Consider the following 8,300-nt stretch of genomic DNA (forward strand, 5'->3'; position numbering starts at 1 on the left):
CCCCCCCCCCCTTTATTTATTTATTTATTTTTTGGCGGCTGGCGGGTGCGGGGATCCGAACTCTTGACCTCGCTGTTAGTACATTGTGGTCTAACCAACTGAGCAGCCGCTGAAACACACAAACAAGGCTGGTGGTTCCTGTTCAACACTAACATTATAGGATGAAAAGGATATCATTGAGTACAGGTATAAATTTTCACCAAACTAACTCGAGCACCCGGGCCCTCAGGCTTTTTTTCCTCTCTCTCTTCTATTTTATCAGTAAATCCCCCTTGCCCCAGCCTTCATTTCCATTTCTCCCACATCCCCCACTTCCCTCAGCCCCATATTGACAAACGTGGAATAATTCAGTCTTCTGACACTTTTAATTTTACACATTTTTCAAAAAGAAAATATATTGGAGCCACTTCAAAAAAAATGAATTTAAGTATACCATTAAAAATATTTTAAAAGGGGCTGGCCCGGTGGCGCACTGGCGCACTGGATAAGTGCACTGCATAAGTGCACTGCTTGGGAAGCGCGGCGGCCCTCCCGCCCGAGGGTTCGGATCCCGCATACAAGTGGCGCACTGGCGCACTGGATAAGTGCACTGCTTGGGAAGCGCGGCGGCCCTCCCGCCCGAGGGTTCGGATCCCGCATACAGACCGGTTCCCGCTCACTGACTGGCTGAGCGAGGCGCGGGGGTGACACCAAGGGTTGCAATCCCGTTGCCGGTCCCTGGCCCGGTACGGGGGCAACACTGAGGGTTGCAATCCGTTAGCGAGGCGCGGGGGTGACACCAAGGGTTGCAATCCCGTTGCCGGTCCCTGGCCCAGTACGGGGGCAACACTGAGGGTTGCAATCCGTTGCCAGACACGGAAAAAGACAAAAAAAAATATATCTTAAGAGGAAAAAAAATAGTTTTTGTATGCTTCATTTACATGACAGCAGACATATTTACAGTCTGATGATGTCTTAGGCCCTTTCCAATACCACATTTTCTCATGTGAGTAAATGTATTATGGGTAGCAAATGCACTATGACCACTTTGTCCAATTTTGCCCCCATTTCTGGCTTGTGTGGTCTTTAAGAGGAATTTTTCTGTTGAAAGGCACTAAATTGCCTATCAATGAGCAGTGTTACTAAGACAAGGGGAAAGCCTTCTAATAGACTTTCATCAGCAGTCAGAATATGTCTTATTCTTCTGTCTTCAGGTTGGTGAAGGGAGAAAACATAAAAGTGATAGAAACAAGTTTAGAGCCAAAACATTTGCTTCACATAGACACCACCAAAGTGTGATCACAACTAAAAGTTAACCAATATTTTTCCAGTTCCAAAAGCACATCTGTCTCTCTTTCCCATAAAATGTTTGATATCTCTAATTTAACTTTGCCTTAAGGGTCTTGCTTCTACTTATGAAGAGGTATTTTTCTTTCATTGCCATTTTCCTAAAACATCCAGCTTCTTACATTGTTTTGAATTAAAGCTCTTTTACTTATTTCTTATCCGTTTCTAATATAATCAGTTCCATTATCCTGGCCCATAAAATTTTAACGGAATGAGAATTAGTGTATCCTGGCTAAATTTGAAACATGCCCAATTTTAGAAAGGGGGAAAAAGCTTAGTTCTAGGACCAGTAGAAATACAGTGAAACAACCAGTTTTCTGAAAACAAAACAAAACAAAAACAAAATCATGCCAAAGTTTGTGAGATAGGGGACTCAAAATATGGAAAACCTTTTATTTGCATCTACTTGGTAGCCTAAAGCTACCAATTTTTCAAACATAGTGAATGTTTTAGAATGTGGACGTTTCCAAATATTTCTAAAGTTTCTGTCTACCTGAGGTTAAATCCTTTGAAAGATTCCTCTATAGTAACAGTATTGAAGAATTTATTAGAGAAACTACTGTGCACTCTTGCCTTATTACTCAGTTAATCCTGATCTATATTTAGAGAGTGGTGCCAGGCAGGTTGAGGCTTCAAAGGAATTAGCACAAATATTTGCCATATCCTGTGCAGTATAGTTTTGGTGATTGAAATGAAAATTCATTTTGGAAGATATCATTGAAGTTATAGTATAAGCAAATCTCAGCAACCTTCAGATAGACAAATAGAAAGTTAACAAGAAAAGTGAAGAGGGAGTCTCAGTATTCTAAATGAAAGAAAAGAGACAACCCAGGTTATAGAGCTAGGAGCTTTCCTTATTTAAAAGGCTAAGAAATTCAAGTAGGCAGTGTTTTTAAAAACAAGGTTGACTGAATTCAGCAAAATATCAGTTCCCAATATGAGTTTAAAATATGGACGTACATTCATACATAACCAGCCATTCCAATAAGGTTGTCATGATTTAAGGATTAATCCCTTAAGCTGCACAGACTTTGGTATTTCATTGATGGGAGTCATTGTGAACAACTGTGTTGTTTCAGTATAAATTAGCAATGTCAAATCAGGGCTTGTTAACAATGAATTTTTTTAAATCTTCGTGAGGGTTCAGAATCCTAGGCCTGTTTGCACTTGGATCTATTCCTGGCTTTTCTTTCCTTTATGTTTCTTATCACAGGGGCACCCTTCCCTGCAAGCTGCATTTCCAGGGCTTCTTTATGAGCTGGCTGCCAGCTGGGTTTGACCAAAGGGAAGCATGAGCAGGAAAGTGGAGAGCTGGGCGGAGGTTGGAAAAAGCCAGGGTATTCCCCACCCCACCCCCATGCTCCAGCTCTTGCCAAATGACCTGTGACCCCTGACACTGGGCTCCCGTCACACAGCCTCTTCCCTTTATTCATCAAGCGTAGGAGTTGTAGTGGCTTCATCCTGTTGAAAATCACTGTCCCTCTTTTGGTTTCACAGCTCTTTTGTCACCTGTTTTACAAATTACTTGCATTAAATTCTCCCTGTGCTGAATACTTAGAGCAGTTTCTGTTTTCCTGTTTGGAGACTGAATCCATACATCCCATTGAGAAGCATTATTACAAAATCCAATTATTCTCTGAGTTTCTTTTGCTATAAATTCTTTTTTTAAATGTGCTATTTAGAAGTGCTAAAAAAGAGTTCAGTCCTCAGAAAAACAGAAATAAACTTAATATATTTTTAAAAATCAATTTTCCATGGGCATGATATTAAAAATTATAAACACAAATTATCATATAACTTTACTGTACATTAGTCAGAACAGGGCAAATACTTAACTGAGATTGAGACATAAATTTCATGCTAATAAGAAGGGTGGCATATAATATCTGTCAAGGTATAATTTACATCACACTCTTCTGTGAGGCCCACTCATTCACACCTTGTTTGCCAATAATCTCTGCCTCCTCAGATCTGAAAAGAGAAAAAGAGAGAGAAAGAAAAGAAAAGAAAAAAACTTTCTGTATTACTGCCAAAATGCCATTATTTATATCAATCTTTGGGATAATATTTTGAAATATAAATTATGTTCATGTTTTTCTTTTCCCTGTATTTTCTGCTATTGCTTCTCTCCCACCTCCCTACTCCTGTAAGCAGGTCTTCCACTAGGTGTTCATTGTCTCAGGAAGAGGCAAAAAGAAGGGTAAACAAAAATGGTCTATGAGTATTTCTGGCTTTGTTTTATAAAATTTTAAATTCTCACAGAGGAGCATACTAGGATGCAGCCAAAGTATCTTGAAGAAGTTTCAAAGGGTAAAGGATTTCCCTGAAACTGGGAAAAGTATCCCCATGGGCACATAGCAGGAGAGAGAGAAACAGAAAATGATCAGGGTTTTCTGAGAAAGAAACAAGGAACTGCAGGCTGATACTGGATTAGCAGCCCAAGAAGGAAGAAGCCCAAGGTAGACTTGGCAAAGGAGACCCATGAAGTCATGGTTTTAGCATGTAGGTGTGTAATGGGAGATGAATCATCAGACAAGTACTACCTAGACTTCAGTTGTCTGTACCAGAGATTACACTAGTTCTTTTCTTCCATTTACCAGTATGCTCTCAGGTAGCTAAAGTCAGGATTTGTGTGGGATCCACCAGAAAATGTCTCTCTCTTTTTTTTGTTCTCTGTACTTGAACATGGAAAAATATAAACTGCTACCACAGGGCAAGAGTCTGCTGAAGAATAGAGCCAACACAGAGAAAGTGGATCCAGGAGATGGAGAAGGAGAAATTGGATACTGAAGACATATGAGCCTGGATTAAGCTGCTCCTAGAGCTGGACCTATGACTCTCAAGTTATATGAATAAATTTGTTCTCTTTTAGCTAACGTCAGTTTGGATTGAATTTTCTGTCACTTGTTTTGGAAAGAGCCCTAATTGATATACTTACCCCCAATACCTGTTCAAAGACTTCATACTGGTGCATATTAAGTACAGAACTTACCTATTAACCAATATCAATGCACATGCATATGACATTGATTTATTATGCTTCCTACTCCTGGGAAGGGGAAGGAGAGAGTTAATATCATCACACATGTGACATGTCAAAATCAAATGGGAGTGCCCATTTTTAGTTAAACTTCCAAGGAGGATGGAAGTCTTCTTGTTACACAGATATTAGTCCCTCCTATCACCGCTACAGAAAATTCAACACTGAAAGCTGGAGAAATAAAACGTTAACAGCCTTTGTTCCTTGTATATCTCCCACCTCTTTATTGGGGTACTCCCGCCTCCAGCTTTGAGTCCTAGTCAAGTAACTGTAGTTCCCCAAATTGCCCATGCTGCTTCATGCATTAGTACCTCTGCACTAGCTCTTTCCTTAGGCTGAAATGAACTTCCTGTCTACTCTTCAAGGCACAGATCAAGTGCCCCAGTCTCTATGAAATTTTATTTGACACTGACACTACTCTGATCCTCATACCTCCACCTACATACTCTAAAATGGATCACTTGCTTGTGTCACATTCTGTACATTCTTCTATTGGGGCCTACATACGATTTTTTTGTTTGTTTATTTCTCTAGCTCTCCTACTACTAGACTGAGCTCCATGAGGGCAGGAATTCTCTTCGATCATCTTGTAATTGTTAGAGGCCTGGCCATTAAGCTATCAATAATTACTTGTGAATAGTGGAAATAAGTAATAAGATAAATGAAATGAATGAATGTGGAAGCAGGAAGATTCATACATTTTTATAGCTGGGAGCTTAGAGTTCACCTAATCCTTCTGAATTAAAATATATATGAAAATAGCAAACTATGAATTCTAAGAGAATGAAATTTTTTATTTCATCAGAAGAAAGCATTCTGTGTTTCATCCTTGCATTAATATGGTCATATATTACAAAGTTTAAGAATTCTTATTCTTTAAATTAGGCTACCTTCCTTCTCTCTTTTAAATTGAAGACCTTTTTTCTCTTCCTTTCCTTAAGCATTTTATTACCTATCTATGTCTGATTGCTCCCCAGATTTACACAATATTTGTGGCTACATAGTATTTTATTATATCCAAGAACCAACACATTAATTCAAATAGTAAATAAACTCAGGTATCTTAAAAAGCCAAACTAAATATAACTGGAAAGACAACTTTCCACCCACATTTTACAAACACACACACACACACACACACACACACACACACACACATTCATATCCACACTGTTTAATAATCCCATGATTTCAACATCTTTTTGTAGAAAGGGAGTTGCTGTCACTTGAAAAGGTAACTGTAATGAATCCTATTTCTTATAGACCTGCACAATTTGGGGCATGCTTAGAAGCAGGAGGATGAACAAAGTGGGAATCAACAATAACTCTGCATAAAAATGTATCCAGTTATCTCCATTTAGGATAGACTCAGTGCAGATTATGGTATATTGGGGAAAATATTTCTCGTCCTTAATATGAATTGTCTTTGATAATAATTTGCCCTTGGGATATGTGTATGTGTAGAATCTAATGGAAGATCAAGAAGAATGAGGTGGCAAATCTTCACTGCTACTGATGGGCAAGTATTGGAATGAAAACTCCACAGGGACTGTTATGAGAGTCCTTCTGTAGTATTATTTTAGCCTGCTTAACTTAGACTTTGGGAAAGATATTGCTAAAAATAATATCCTAGGGTTGCAGTGGTTGGGAAAGGAGGATGGACCCTCCATGAGATAAACTACCATGAGTAGGGCATGAAGTTGTAAAGATATGTACTATAGAGATAGGAGGAATGATGTTAATAGGAAAGTAAGTAATGGTGAACCTTTAAACAAAGAAGCAATACTCAGAATCAGGATATGCTTGTAAGGGGAACTCTGTGAAATTTTTAAGTTTTTTATTGCTCTATTCCTTTGAACTGTTGGGAAAGTTTTATTTAGTGAACAGTTTTTGACAATATAGTGAAGTGTAACCTTCTGCACATCGCACCTGCCAAGGCCAGTGTTGTCCCAAAATCCTATTGAGGAAAGTTCTGGCAAGTAGCAGGGAAATGAGTGGTGGCAGGAGAAGGAGCATGGAGGGGAATGTGGACCCTGAATGAGGTATGGATAAGCAGATAACTCAGGAGCAGACATGGAGAAAACAAAACAAAACCACCACAAAAAAAAAAAAAACAAAAACCGCTTTCCCAAAGGTAACAAAACTTCCCATCAATTCTACCTTTAAACAATAACCCCCTCCATAAAAAAAAAAAAAATGGCTGTTTCTTCCCTCTTCCTTTAACTTTTATAATTTCTTACCTGGACTTTGGCAATAGCCGCCTATGTTGTCTCCTGTCACCTGTCGCTTCTTGCTCTGTTCTGGTCCTACACTACTCCTCTGCCATGGTTGTCTGTCTAAAGGGCACTGTCTCATGTCCTTCACCAGTGCTCTGCCAATACCACCTGTAAAAACCTTCCTGCCTCTGGATTTCTAGTGAAAGATGCTCCTTTCATTCTGAGATTTAGATATTCAAAGCTAGTGGATTGGGCCTTTTGTAGAACCATTAAAAATGTGTCGTTTTGTTCAGTTAAGAAGTGCCATTAAAGTCATTTGTCATGCTAAGAGGAATCCATTTAAAGATTTATCCATTTAAAGATTACCCAAGTTTTCAGTATTGAGACAGATGGCATCACAGTAGAAGCAGTGATGTCCTTGTAAAGCTGTCAATTTTGTTTGGGAAAGTAAATGTTCACATAGTGATCAGTAAGGCTGGTGTGATATTAGTTTTTATAATTCTATATTTCCACCTAATATTTCTGGTCCTATGTGAATCTGGGTGTGTAGAGACGGTAATTCAGTGTCTGAGAGAGAGCATGGTGAGGTCCATGAACACAGATTTATGAATATAGATGGACTTGTTCCGACACATTACTGGTAGAATTCTTGGACTAGGCTCCTCACCTCTGCACCTCCTCATTACCATGTTAAATCAGGGGAGGGGCTTTATAGTACACAGCCTGCTTAATTTTCTGAAAGTTACTTATTTCTAGCATTTTCAGGAGTCTTCTATGAAGTTCATACTTGAATTTCTAATATGCACAATAGATGGGGTTTATAAATACACAGAAGAGAAAGGAAGAACCTGAAAATATTCCCCTCTATCCATCCCAGTAAGTCATGCAATTACAAAAAGAGACCCAGACATAGTTTTGAAATCCAGTCTGGAATTTCTGTTACCTCCCCTCTTTTAATATCTCTGATCTATCTCAAAAGAATAGAGAGCATAAAGCTGGTATATAGAGTTTTGTCCTCATCAGTAATTGTAGAAAATTACATCATGGATGTCTTCACAAGTATTATTGACATAAGATTTCTCGTATACCAACAATGACTTTATAATACATTCAACTTTGGTATTTAGTTTATATGCCTTACATACAAAAGCTCTTCACCCACTGCTGCCCACATATGCTGACAACTGTTCTGAACCCAGCAGGAGTAACAGATTTTATTTCTTAAGCATTGCAGAATTACAACCAGAGTGTTATTATTAGATGAAAGATCTCATACTTGCTTTGCAATAGAGGAAAAGAAAGAATTGAGATGAAAATAATCTAGGTTATTTTTAAATGCCCCACATTTGTAATTGTAATTCAGCTTGGTTTTCAAAGGTAACATATTCAAGTGCTCAAAATTCAAAATGCACAATATTGTATATGGAAAATAATTTCTGGAGAATAATTTCTGTCTTATCTTTGTTCCCTTGCCATCTTACTCTTCCCAGGCTAAACCAATGCTATAAAATGTTTCTATTTTCTCACAGAGGTAGTCTATGTATATACAAGCAAATGTGAGCACACATATATGTTTATGTATCTTGTCTATTTTCTCTCAACTTATTATCTTAAGGATAGTTTTGTATCAGTATATACAAAGCTTTTTATTGTTTTTCTGGTTGCATACTATTCCATTGCAGTGATATCCACAATTCATTTCACCAGCACCAAATGAA

The sequence above is a fragment of the Galeopterus variegatus genome, unplaced genomic scaffold (assembly GCF_000696425.1).
Source record: "Galeopterus variegatus unplaced genomic scaffold, G_variegatus-3.0.2 Scaffold332, whole genome shotgun sequence".
Classification (NCBI taxonomy): Eukaryota; Metazoa; Chordata; class Mammalia; order Dermoptera; family Cynocephalidae; genus Galeopterus; species Galeopterus variegatus.